This window comes from Vigna unguiculata, unplaced genomic scaffold (genome assembly GCF_037176805.1).
Source record: "Vigna unguiculata cultivar grain cowpea cultivar isolate G323 ecotype 2 unplaced genomic scaffold, ASM3717680v1 ptg000328l, whole genome shotgun sequence".
Classification (NCBI taxonomy): Eukaryota; Viridiplantae; Streptophyta; class Magnoliopsida; order Fabales; family Fabaceae; genus Vigna; species Vigna unguiculata.
This window is the reverse complement of record NW_028196963.1, coordinates 40,001-54,197: the sequence shown is the minus strand read 5'-3', so window position 1 is coordinate 54,197 and position 14,197 is coordinate 40,001.

The window sequence follows — 14,197 nt, the reverse complement described above, 5'->3', positions numbered from 1 at the left end:
GTGGATCAAGGGTAGGTTCTTAAAAGGCCTTCGAAAGGAAACTCCTGCAAATCCTGGAAGGATAAAAGTGTACCCTTGAGTTAAAGCGCGCCCTTGGTCCTATTGCTACTGCTTCTGATTCACTTGCCTTACCCATACCCTTCCTCTACTGCTGGTCGACTAGACTAAGTCAACTTGCTCGTGGAAAGGCAGGAGCCTGGAAGCCAGGAAGAACGAGCCCTTCAATTCTTCTATTCTGACTTATTATACAAAAGGAGCATCTCTAGTAGGGTAGACGCTCCTTTAGCCATCAATCCATAACGAGACTTAGGTGATCCCATCTCTCTTATAGAGAGGGCGAGAAAGAGCTCCATTGAGCGCCAACTCCAGCATTCACAATCTACTTCCAACCTTTCTTGGTCGAGCAAGTCCAGAACTAGGCCCTTAACAGAACCAGGACTAGCCCTTTAGAGAAAAGCGAGCAAGATCCCTTCATCGGAAGGAAAGAGGACAGCTGACTACCGCTCATGCCCCCTAGCCAATTCAAACTCAGATCCGAAGGCTGATGGGTGATTCTCTAGAAAGTATAATATGACATCACTTTTAGCTGTTGGGTACGAAACTAGACTAGGCTATGATTCACATCTCGAAAGTTCTCAGATCTGGTCTGGACCTAAGGCCTGGGACTGCTTCTTCCTTATCGCCCGAGTATTGCATCGCCTTGACTTGGAAAAAGAAATTGACCTTGAGCCTGCTAATTAAAGTAAACCTTTGCCTTTTAAAACAGCTATTGCTTGTCTTTCTAAATCATTATGAAGAGTGCCACATCTCTCGATCTCTATCTTCTTTAGCGGACATCGAGGCTTTAAGACCGATTGGCGCGTGCCCAAAAAGGGAGACCGGAGACCGCGTCTGAAGCCTTTGCCAACTTTCCGTCTAAGGCAAGAGCTGCGGAACTAAAGCACCAACGGCTCCTCTTCCGACATTGGCTACTGCTATCGGGTATGAACTTAGAAATTCAATGAAGCAGTTGATGCCCTGATCCCGGGAATAAGATAACTTTATCTTCCAGGTATTCACTCATCCCCTCTCAGTGGCAAGAGTGAGTAGATAGCAGAAGTTATTTCATTCCTCATTCCTGGGATATTCGTTAAGTTTGCCCATTAGGGGTCTTTCTCACCGGTGCTATCAATAAGAAGGAGCCTTTTCCCTGGGTAGGCTAAGCCAGAAAAGAGAGAAAGAGAATGTTAAAAGGCTACGCACCTTGGTCCAGAGCGAGGATTGGGATCAGTTTTTCCCGTTCTCTTTAGTTCTATTTGAACTAAGCCGAATCGCTATCTCTGGAACCAAAGTCGTACTCTCTTTACTAAAGTCCTAATGTAATGCCCTTTAAACCACCAAAAGGTCCTATTCCGACAACACTGAAAAAGGGCTCTCTCCGTGTTGGTCAGTACCTTAAACTAATTAGCCATTTCCAAGCTGCTCTTTCATAAGCTGTGATGGCTCTTTTGAATAAAAGGCATAGTCTATGTAATCTTCTGCCCAGGAGCATTCGACTGAAAAAGTATGCCATTAGTAAGACTCTAAAGAATAAGCCTTAGGAGCTATGGAGTCTGGTGAGGTAGCTCTTGTCTCTTGGTCAGCTGTTTCCGCTCGAGTGAAAATGCTTGATGGGGCGAGATTTGCCTTGGGTTCGCTTTCCGGGTGAGGTTTAATAGAATAAAAAAGTAAAGTAGGACAGCGGTGACCACGAATGGCTATAGTTCGTCACTTGCGGTATAAAAAGAAGTAAGGAGCCTTGAAGATCAGCCCTAAGCTAAAGCGCTTTCTTTCTAGTTTGAGAGATGGAAATGCCTAATCAAGTAGCCAAGAATCATCGATTTCGGAGGGGAAATTAATTTAGGAAGGATCCGATCCCAAGTGACATTGAATCAGTTGGGGGTATAAGCGCTGCTATTTCAGCAGTTGGTGTTGGAGGACTGAATGCCAGTCGAAAGGCGCATCTATGACTTAATACCTAATTTGCCATAGAAGGGCTCGATCCCAGACCTAAGCGCAAGGGAATTTAGGTAGGGCTCAAGCTTTATTTCACGTAGCTGACTTTACCGTCAGCTCAATTGGAATAGTTTTTCGCTATGTTCGCAGGCAAGTGAGACGATCCATCAATGCCCTTATCTGCTTAGAAAGAACCGGTGTCATCCAAACATGGTGAAGAGGTACTGGATCAATAATAGCTGAAACTTCTACTGTACAGGGTTCGGCTTGCCCAACTGTCCAAGCTTGAGATAGATTTTATAATATGCTTAACACAACACATGCAATTCGAACGAAGTTTTCTCGGAATGAAAGTCACTCCGTTGGGTTCAATGCCCGCTAGTCCCATGCATCCTTCCTTTCTGTTGGTCAACAACCAACCACATATCACTCACTACTCCTACATGAAGGGACTCTCTTTCTGTCCGGAGGGAATCATTCTTTCTCAATCAATCATGCCTCAACTGGATAAATTCACTTATTTCACACAATTCTTCTGGTCATGCCTTTTCCTCTTCTTGCTTTCTATTTTCTTCCACTACTTTTTTCCTTCCTTTAGGTATACAAGTGCGTCTCTTTTGCTTCTATCTAACAAGGCCCAAGTTACAGCGGGCTCTTTCTATTATGAAATGGTTCATCTTTTTCTGTTTATTGGTTAGTTTAGTATATAGGATTTCTACCTTCTTTGATTTGATCTTTCTGTGTGCCCCGTACTTCCCCTTTCGTCCGGTGGATCCCACTCGGAAGCTTCTAACCTAACATAGGCCAAGTTCCCTACAGTAATGAGGCAGGCCCCTCCTCGGTAAGGCAAGGGGTAGATTCGCTGAGCACTCCCGGCGGTTAGGGGATATGTGGCCCATCACAACCTCAAAAGTTTTATCACAGGCGGATGAAGAAAAGCTATGGTAAAAGTCTGATGAGTGGCTGCTACGAAACCTATCCTATTTTGAAAATCAAATCCAAGACCAGATATCCCTTTTTTTGAAGAGCAACAGAAAACATGCGGGCCCTTGCGCCTGAGCGTACGGCCCATATTCTTGAGGATTTCGGGGAAAAATATGGACTGGACAAACTGCCCGAAATCCTCAATGATATGAAGACCCAGAGATTAGAAAGTCAGTATTACATGGAATCAACCTGATACGGGATCTTGGATGGAATGCTAAAATGATCAAGAAGGAGTGGTATGGTACAAATAAATAAAAATCGAAAGATTTATCGCAAGCCAATTTTGACGAATATTGAAATGAGGAGGAAGAGGTTGCCCACCCCCTTCCTAATCCGCTCGCTTACCCGGGGGAGGCTCAAGAACCTCAGGCGGCAGCACCGGAAAATCAAGATCCTCTGATTCCCGCCCTTCACCCTCCTTTACTGGATGACACCACCCGTATAGTCGACCTCTCTTCGCGCTTAAGGACTAATTGGTTGGGTTATGTGTATGACGAAACACATATGGACTCCTTTGTTCAGACTCAACTTCAAATTGAAAAACATATCGAAGCAGCACTTGTTGAGGACGGGTATGCTCGTCAAAGTGTGTTTCAAAAAAGAGATCAGATACGGGGCTTTCTTTTTTATCCGGAGGGTCAGGCACTTTCTTTGAAAGCTTACTCTAATCATCTAACTCACTCAAATTGGAACTGTAGGTACCCGAAACAGTATTCCATATCGACAGGTCAGAAGAGCCCTTAACTACTATCATCTCTTTTTAGAAAGAAGATGATAGTAGAGTAGGGTTTTTTTCTTTTTTTTCGGTATGCCGCTCCGCCAGCAAGGAGTGCCACGCACGAGCGGAGCGAAAACTAAGCAGGGGTAATTATTCGTTGGGAGAAATCCTTTGATTGCGTATTGAATATAGATCCATGTCTTTCTTGTTCCACTAGCTAGGACAAAATTCTCATATGTCCCTTTCGTTATTACAACCTTCTTTTTTGATGTCAAAGACCAGAAGCTATGCGCTAATTCTCATTGGATCTCGGTTGTTCTTAACAGCGATGGCTATTCATTTCAGTCTTCGGGTAGCACCATTAGATCTTCAACAAGGTGGAAATTCTCGTATTCTGTATGTACATGTTCCTGCGGCTCGGATGAGTATTCTTGTTTATATCGCTACGGCTATAAACACTTTCTTATTCCTATTAACAAAACATCCCCTTTCTCTTCGCTCTTCCGGAACCGGTACAGAAATGGGTGCTTTTTTTACGTTGTTTACCTTAGTTACTGGGGGGTTTCGGGGAAGACCTATGTGGGGCACCTTTTGGGTGTGGGATGCTCGTTTAACCTCTGTATTCATCTCGTTTCTGATTTACCTGGGTGCACTGCGTTTTCAAAAGCTTCCTGTCGAACCGGCTCCTATTTCAATCCGTGCTGGACCGATCGATATACCAATAATCAAGTCTTCAGTCAACTGGTGGAATACATTACATCAACCTGGGAGCATTAGCCGATCTGGTACATCAATACATGTTCCTATGCCCATTCCAATCTTGTCTAACTTTGCTAACTTCCCCCTCTCAACCCGTATCTTGTTTGTTCTGGAAACACGTCTTCCTATTCTATCTTTTCCCGAATCTCCTTTAAGGGATGAAATAGAAGCTCGAGAAGGAATAGCAAAACCTAGTTTACTTCCCAGCTCAAACTGAACGCAAACTTATGGTTGACGCCGTAGAGAATATAAAGCCCATATGCGAAGTGGAAAAAGTACCTCTATATTTTGTGTAGACTGCTTTTTGAAAGTGAAATAGAGACTTTCACTAAAGAGTGAGATTGAGGAGGTATTCACATAAGAAAGTGGCAGTAGTGCTTTCCTATATAAGAGAAAGGCTGCTCTTACCTGGGTCTGCCTAAGCACCGGCTTTGGAGAGGTCTTTCTTTGTCTCTTTTCTGGACGGCTTACCTAAGCTTGGCACAGATGTTCGTACAATCCAATCTGTCTTTCTCTTCAAAGACAAAAGATGAATAGCTTTCCTTTCTTACTGTATTGCCTTATCCTTGATTCGGCATTACCAGCCTTAGGAATCGATCTAGATGCACCATTTCCGGTATTATAAAATAAGAAGTAATTCCTCTTTGCGTAGATGAAAAAAGGTTGGGCTACTTCCTCAATCAATGCCCGAGAGCTGCTCGAAGCAAAAACCTTATCCTAAAGTAAAGTGGCAGTAGTCTAGGCGGACACCTTTTCTTTTGCCTTACCCGCTACGCCCCCTTTCTAAGTAGCAGCTTAGGGTTTGACAAACCTTAATTCAAAAGCTGGAAACTCATATGCTAGTACACTTGCCCCATCTCCATGAAAGTCTTAGCCAGTGCTTCTTTCCGCCTTCCAACTGAATAGATTCTCTCTATCTCTATTTCACTTTCAGGGGTGAGTATTAAAACGCCATAGGAAAAGAAAGGGGTTAGCTCTTAGCTCGCTGGTAGTACTGATACAATCAATATGTACACACATATTAGGAAACTAAAAAGCAGAAAGATCCTTTCAAATCAAAAGGGGGTTGGATACTCACACTCGGGAACTTTTCCCAATCTCTCTTCAAACTTACCTTTTAATTAAGGTTAGAACCTTCCTAAAATTCAGGAGTTTCCAGCTATGCCGCACTCTCAAATCCACTCAAAAAAGCATAGCGAGAGATAGCAGCTTCTGATTCCGGAGATTCTATCTAGGTTCTAGTTAAACTCCCTGGTTATAGGGGCTTCTAATAGTACTGGAAAAGAAAAGGAGTCTTGTATATCGTATCCTAGTACAGGAAAGAAAGATGTTATAAAACAGTCAAGATTATATGTTAGTACTCCAGGTACTCTCTTATTCGAGACGAGAATAGGCCCAACTCGCCTGCATCGACAGCAAAGGAAACTGGCAGGGAAATAGATGCCCCATTTTTTCTCCAAGAAGATCAATGGCAACTGGCACTTAAACTAGATATCCCTAAGCCAGATACTCAGGGATGAAATGACTCTTATGATAGTTAGATGGCGAAGAGTTAGAACGTGGCTAATCCGCTTTCTCCCATTTCTCTCTACTCTATCTATGAGGGCTATGAAGGAATTCGTTCATAGAATGCGATTGCACTACTTTTTGAAAACAACCGTACGGGATATACTCGGCCGAGGAGATTGTACCAAAGGAGACCCGTTTTACCGATCGTTTGATTGGGTGTGTCCTTAGTCGCTCCAGAGAAGCCATACCCTTAGGAAGCTTACCCAACTCATTTTTTAACTCCCAAGAAAGGAAGACAACCCCATTAAATCGTGCATAATTGAAGAGGAAAGATTCTCTAAAAGCCGGCGGTTTTTTTTTCTCCTTATACAGATGACTCCCCCATTTATCGAATAGGCAGCTAGACTTTGCCCGCTAGTCTACCCTACTCATACTGTCACACCGGCTTGGTGAATCTCCTCGCTTGCTTGCTGTCTAAGCCAGCCCACCGCTTTTTTACTTTACTTGACGCCTTCCCATCCGAGTGACATAAGCCTAACCCTGTCAACAGTCCTTCAACTTCAAGTGGGATAAGAACTCAACAGATTCAATATCATATGAGAAAATAGGCTGTACTACAATAAGCGCTTCGTTACGCTACGTTTTTCCCTAGGGCTTGAACTGCTGTAGACAAGACCGAGAGTAAGACTAGTCAAGCATCTATTCTTATTCAAAGTGATTTCACTATCACTAATAGGCTAACAGTCTCGAACTTAACTTATAGAAGGAGCTACTTCCAAGCAGCTACGCGTCTTGGATGTCTTACCATCCCTACTCAAACGCTCTAACCCTATCGTTTTGTAAACTCCGCTCCCTATCTAACTAAGAGTCTATTCGAACCCTAGGACTGATCTTCCCGTTGGTTTTGCTACATCAGTACTTACAGCCGGGTGGCATAGCGAAATTCCTCACCGAGCAGCTCACTCTGAGATCTTTTGTCGAGTCTTGTGTGTGTGGATTCTTTTTTTTGGTATATAAGAGTTAGTCAATACTTTTCTCTTTATATTAATATAACAGACTTTTGAGATCCGATTTGAGACTGGGACCTTAAAGAGCAGAAGGTCGTCTGTAAAGTCTCATCCCGTGCTGCCTGGGTACGAAAGAACTAGGTGTTGATTCCCCTGACCTGGCTATCTTTCCAGAAATGGTTGAATATGACTAAAAGGCTAGGGCTTAAAAGCGCCTAAGACTACGACTCTTTCCTTCTAGCAGAAGGTTGGCACAACACAAAAGAAGATGATTCTAAGCCCTCGCTTATCGACAAGCTTAACCACGGAAAGCATTTGAACCAGACTGAAGCAGGGGCAAGCCGTATGCGGATGAAATCGCTGCAGAGTCGTTCGCAGCAAAAACTAAGACTACCCCAGAGGTAAGGGGGGTCGAGCACGTAGTACCTTGGTCGCCTGGGTTGATGCAAAAAATCCCAGGAAAAAGAACAGTGGCAAGATTTGAATTGACTTATCCGAGGGGATTTCGGGTTGAATCCAATTTTACGGGGAAAATGCAAGATTAAAATCCTAGGATTCCCAGTAAAGTAAGCACCAGATTCACTATAAAGACAGTACAGGGGCGCGGCGCTAAGGTAGAGACACATAGAGAGAAAAAGAAAAGACCACCGGAATAGTAAAATCAAAGCCCTTCATCATTAGATCTAGGATACTTATCCTTCGAAAACTTCACACCAACCGAATCCCGACTACTCATCGGATCGGATTCTGAACCGTGTTTCCCGCAAACAAACCTCCTAGCTGCTTAGCCCGGCTCCATAGCCTTCAAAATCTTTCATATTGATTGCTTCCATCCAATCCAGCTTATCCTCGGCTCACTTACCTTAGAATAGGTCATCCAGTGCTGCCATTTACGTTTAGCCTTCAACGCCATCTCCAAAGTGATTGACGAAAGCCCCGGCCGGAAAAGGTTAATAAAGCTGGGAATTTCCGCTTAAACCCCGAGAGTTGAACCAATAGCCTTGCTTCTAAGACCTGCGACCCTTTATTTTCTTTTTCTTCGCGGCTGGTTCGTTTTAGGAATGCTCTTGAAAGTCACGCTTCGGTTAGCTTTGAATTAGAGACTCACAGGATACTGTGAAAGGAGCATCCATCTCATGGGCGAGTAGACTGATCGACCCACCATTTAAGAACCAAACAAAGCAAGGGCCCCTTCCGCCCGCCTTTAGGGCTTTACCAAACCAAGGGCGTTGACTAGTGCCCATGTGTGTGCTTGCATAGCTGCTCTGACTCTTTACCTAACATCCTCCCCAACCAGGATAAAGGGAATTTATAATGGGGGGAGTTCCACGATCCGACCAACAACTCGCGCTGAAGAGATGGATATCGGCTCTTTTTCGCTAGCAGGGATATTCGCTCTTGTCTTTAGCTAGCTCTGCTTTCTGCTTTCTCCTTAGCCTCAGCTCTATTAGTAGTAGAGCTAATCCTTCAGGTCGAAATACAGATTAAGTTTTCCCGGTTAGTCTCTGCTCGTCAGATATTAGGGGTTGCTCTAAGGCGTCCCAAATGGTCTCCTCAAAATTCTTTTTGGAGCTGGACGCTCCGGACGTACCAGCCGGGACCATTCCCCCGTAATGGAATGCGTTTCCCAACCCGTCCTGGGTACCGGATGGGCTATTGTTGGGCGGCATAGGGTGCTTGGGATGACAGGGATTAGTGGATCCCTTTTTTTGTATGCTTTACGATTTCTCTTCGTTTGCTATGTAAGACAAATGGAGACTGGGGCTCTATTCGATCGAGCTTGCCTCCGGTACCTTCCTAGTGGCTTGGACAGGATCAAGTCATTCGTAGTTCGAAAAGGATTCAATCCAGCCGCAGGGGTCGGGCCCCAAGCCTCTGAACTAGCACTACAAAAAAAGCTCCGTAGATGGCGAGCCTTGTGTCCAAAGGTATAATGAGAAGTGGCCCTAAGGTAAGGGTTTTCTAGCCATATCGAGTTGAGCCTACCCATCCCTCCTTGGTTGAGGGAAGATTCCAATTACCATGTCAAAAGGCAATCGCTGAATTCACTCTTCTGGCTTCTGCCATTGAAGCAATCCCGAGATCTTTAAAATTCCCTTTTGGCGGTGTGACCATTTAGCTCATCTTGATAGCCGGGGCTAACCCTCTCGGAGCATGTATCAGAAAGAATTCTAGAAAGTGATAGTGGGGAAAGGTGCATTTTTGGCTATTCCAATCAGTATGGAAGTGGGCTCAAATCAGATGATTTTACTGCAATATCTATTGATGTGCTAAAGGCTTAAAGCTCTGTTCAAAAAGAGAGATTTGACTGCCATGACATAGGCTTTATACCTAAAATCAAACGAAATGAAAGATTGAATCGAGAAGGAAATGAACCTAATATAGCTACTTGGTATGACTAGAGAGACCACTCCGACCCCCATAGCTCCCCGGGCTTACCTATACTCTAACAACTTTCATTCTATCTGATGAGAGCACATTTAAGGGGCACCGCTTTTGCGGAGCATAGCCTTTGGGGCAGGTTTTTTCCTCCCGATCAATATGAGCACGATCAGGCCATGGAAGACTCGGATCAAAGCAAACCTCCAGATTCGGCGCAGTTAAGTCGACAGCCTCAGATAGGGTCAGCTCATCAGAGATTGTTCGGAGACACTTCTTTCTACAGGGGAAAGATTTTTTGCCACGGCTTCGGAATCAGCATCGCCGGTTAACATCATTGGTTTCAGCTTCAACTTCGGCAGTCGGCATTCCCCTAGAAGACTTAGACTACGTCAGAACGATTAGACCTTGGCAGAACAAAAAGTCGAAGCGTCCCAATAGGATGCATAGCGGCAGGAGGAGTTGGATTGGTTGACATGGGGCTAGATGATATAGCCAGTGTTCCGTGAGGGACCAAAGGGTATCAGATATGTAACGTAACATCCAAAGGGTATGATTTTGTAACTGTTCTGTGCGTTCTCAAGGGGAGATCTTGAATTTCATAAGAGAAGAAAAGAAAGTTGCCTAGTTCTGATGAAAGCTATGCTAAAAGGCTACCCGAGTTCAAAGGTTTAGTTGCGTTCCCTGTCTTCATTGAGATTGGGTTGGTGTTCAGTGTACCTGAGTACAAGATCGAAAGGAATGAATGCATTTCAAGTGAGATGTCCAAGAGAAAAGGAACGAGGGGAAGAAGCGACGAGAACATAAAATCGTGAATGAAAGAGCGTGACGAGACTTTCTCAATTCGAGATGTTAGAAGGTGCAAAATCAGAGATCATCGTCCTTGACTTTTTGCGCGTGCTCAGCAAATATCTATTTGTGCTCCTTATGCTCTATACTACCTATCACACGTTCCTTATGTGCTTAGTCATCTGGAACAATTGGGGCGTCCCATTGGATTTTTAGCTAGGTTGGAACGGGGTCAAAATCACACCCATATTGAAGTGAAGGACCCCCCCGGATGTAGGTCGCGCAACGAACCGGGTCAAGCCACGAGTCGAAGAAAGGTAGTTCATCTGGTCTGTCTTTTGCGCAGAGGTGCTGGTTCGAGTCCAACAAGTTTCGGGGGGAAGGTTCCGCTCCCAGCTATTGGAGATTACCCATGCTCGGCTATAACACGTTATGTTAGATGAAAGTCCACGCAACTAGCCATTCTCGACCAAGAGGATACCGGTGGAATACTTGGACGAAGGGTGTTTAGCTAGGTAGTCGACTGAGCTCTTACAGTTACAGCAGGGAATGAACGGAACTAGTAAGCTCGGTAGACAGGTAGAGGGAACGGCTAGTAAAGAAAAGTCTTTCTCAACCAGGGCTTTCAACCAAGGGTAGCTCGCCCGCAAGTCCTAGTTGGGGAATAACTCTGCTTACAAGTTCCGGTTTTCCGAGGGATATAGTATCAACAGACCAAAGGAAGACAACTGAGCAAGATAGATGCCACTGAACTAGTGTCATAAAGAGTGAAAAGAATTCGGAGTAGTTCAAATATAAGTAAACAGTTCCACTTATCCCAGGAAAGACTTTAAGCTTAAGAGAATGTCCCAGCTTGGGCTTAAGGTAGTGAAGTGAGCCATTAGCTCTGCTCTGGTTCCGCATCTCAAATCAGTAGCTCTGCTAAGGAATCAAGCATCCAATACGAATCACGTCCGAGACGGGAGAAAGAGCGTATAAAGAAAGCGAACTCATTTCTTCGCAAATGGCACCATAGCCAACGCTACGCTCTATACTATCTCAAACAATTCTTTCTGGCCGGTAGGGGGCCTTCCGCATGAAAGCGAAAGGAAGCGACCGACCAAGAAATCATACATGCAAAAAGAGAAAGGGAATGGTTAGTGAATCCGAACATGAGTGGGATCGAGGAAGATAGGGCGTCTGGCTTCGAGGTTATGCAGCTAGAATTGGAGTTGCTACAAACTTGACTGCTGAACTCTGGGCTTGGGCTGTCCGTACTGGTCTCCGGATTGCCTTGGCTCGAAGCTTCAGGGATATTCGAAAAAAAAAAGATAGGGCAGACTAAGACTAAGGTTGCTTTGCTTCCTTCACGTGAAAATGAAAAAATGGACAAGCAAATCGAAAACGAAGAACGAGGAGGCATTGCCTTCTCTTCTGCCATCTAGCCTCTCCCTCCTTCAAGCTAGGGAGAAAAAAGAAAGTCAGGGAGAGCGGGCTAGACAGCGAGTAAGACAGCTAGGTCAATAGGAGCAATCCATCGAGTGGGAGAAAGACAGTTACACCAATCCCGTGAGAAATCCTCTTTGAAGTTGAAGCGGGTAAGCAGGCCTTTCTTTTATTCAAGCTCTTGAAAATGTCAGGAAGTCAAATGGGAAATTGGATTGAGGAACTGAGCAAGCAATCCAGTGATAGTCTCTATCTTTGAAAGCCAACCCAGTTTAAAGTCGGGATTTTAGGCACAAAAGCTGCGAATTCTCTTGCTGCGCTTACGCTTATTCCGACAACAGATTCATCGGTCACTGGATGCGTGCTAACAGAAAAGAATCAAGTCCGAAAGTCATAAGGTAGGTAAGCAAGCCGCCCTGGTGCCAAGCTAAAGACAAGGATCACATCGATAAGAGCAAAAGCAAAGACGGCTTATGCCGAATATCTTGAACTCAAAGAAAACCAAGCCTAACTACTTTCCAGGAAATCGAAGATGTGCCAAATCGTTCTCTATCGAATCGTAGTCTAGAGCCAAATGAAACTGATTCCACTTGACTTGAGCAAGAAGAAGTCAATTTCCCACGGTCAAGCCTAGTAGAGCTCCTAGTCCGACAAGACTAGCAAACATGCTACCACAGAAAGGAAGGGAAAGAGATCGGAAAGCACGCAACCAAACTGAACGCCAGCGCTTTCACTGGGAAAGTCTCCGTCTCTAGCCAAAGACCCGCATTCAAGCCATAGGATGGAAAGCCCAGGGAATGAAATAAGTGACTCTACCCTACGTCGAACAAGAGTTGGCTTCCTTTCTAATTCTAAAAGGCCTACTATGCTGCCTTTCTTGGCTTGCTGCCTTAGCTAGCTCCCTTTCGTACCGGTTCCCCAAGGTCTGATTCTGCCCTTAACCCAGCGCCCGTGGAGATAACGAGATTAACAAAAGATTTTCTCGGTGCGAAGAATAGCCCTACTCCTATATCCTCCAATATTCTATTTTAGTTAGCTACTCACTCAGTCCACAGATTCGGATTAGTCAAAATAGAACTAGACAGATCAAGGAGAGAGAAGGCTCATCGATCAGTCTTAGCTATGGTTCCATTTCTTTCTTCAGTCAGCCAGGCAGAAGTGGAAAATCAAATAGATAGAGTAGATCCTATTCTAGATGGATTAGATAGAAACCTTACCTTAGCGTGATTCCATGCCTGACTTTCCCGATAGCGGAATAGATGTTCCCATGGAGCGGTAACTAGGTCCAGTGCCAAAAAAGGGAAGCTTATCGAAGGGAGGAGTGGAAGCTGCTCTGCTAATGCCCTGGCCAAGAGACGACTTATATCTACATCCATCCTCATAGTAAGAAAAAGCCAGTGAAAGCTCTCTTCTAGGCGCTTATTCCCACAGCAGACTCAATAGCTGCAGTTACGGATTCAATTGCGACAAGATCGTATTCTTCCTTTTCTGATTCACGTGCAAAACCTTTTTGTCCCATTCTAGGAACTGTCAGGTAAGAACCGATTAACTTCCTCACAACCTAGCATTTTATGTCCCTGGGTACCTTTACTCTAGTTTCAAAGGTTTGTAGCACTTGCTTACTGAGCTAGGGGGAGCTCCTGTCCCTTGCTATTGCGGTCACATAAAGGTTAAGAGCGAGGGGATCATTCACTTTGAAAAGCGAAAGGATGAAGACTGATCCTCGTTTCTTTTTTTCTATATATATCTATAGGATAAAGCCATAAGCTACATGCTTATCTAACTCCTGTCTGTATAAAGAAGGCTTCTATGGTGTGAGACAAGAAAGACGACCTCGAGCTCGAGACTGACAGGGCAGGGCAACCTGTCTTCTTTTTTATTGTTTTTTTTATAATAAGAGCGAGATGCAGTAGTCTCCTTAGTTAGCGTCCGAGACTCAACTGTCAAAAGCTCAGAAAAAAGGTTCCAAGACGGTGCGAAGACCTAGACCTAAGCCTAAGCCTTCAACTCCGCAAATATCGATAGCCGAATGGAGGGGAATGAGGGAGCAAGATTCGGAGAGAGAGAAGGGAATGAATGGCCTATCAATCTTTTTGTATTCTTTTCCCCGGTGGACATAAGAAGAAAGTTTGTCTACTAGAATATGACTCGAGCATTGATGAATAGCTTATTCAACAATCTCAAGAGGCATTGTGCCCTTTTCTGATCTTATCCTCTTCTGGGCATGTCTGACTAGTGTAATCAGTCCCTTGCTTTCCTTCCCCGCCCGCTGTAACTTCGCCGGAAAGAAGTTCCTTCTAATTAGATAAGGGATATGCTTTTGTAATAGCAATTGGATGCTTTCTCAACACGGATTCCAAGGCTTATTCACCATCAAGCGCGGTAAGAGCTGCTATTTACTCAAGAGCGGCTAGTCTTGCAGCGGCAACTGCTTGAGCTCCTACTCTCACTGCGGTTACGAAGACAGGGGATATTGAAAAGAGGGAGCACAAGAGCTCTGAGTCATCCAACAAGGCTTACTGGAAAAGACTAGAAGAGTAAGGTCATCAGTCCCAGAGCCTATGAGTGCCATGCAAACAGCACTGATTCACCAGAAAGACCGTGACGGTTCATGTCCAGCTCCTTCTATTCTATAGTTCCTTCCCCCTTT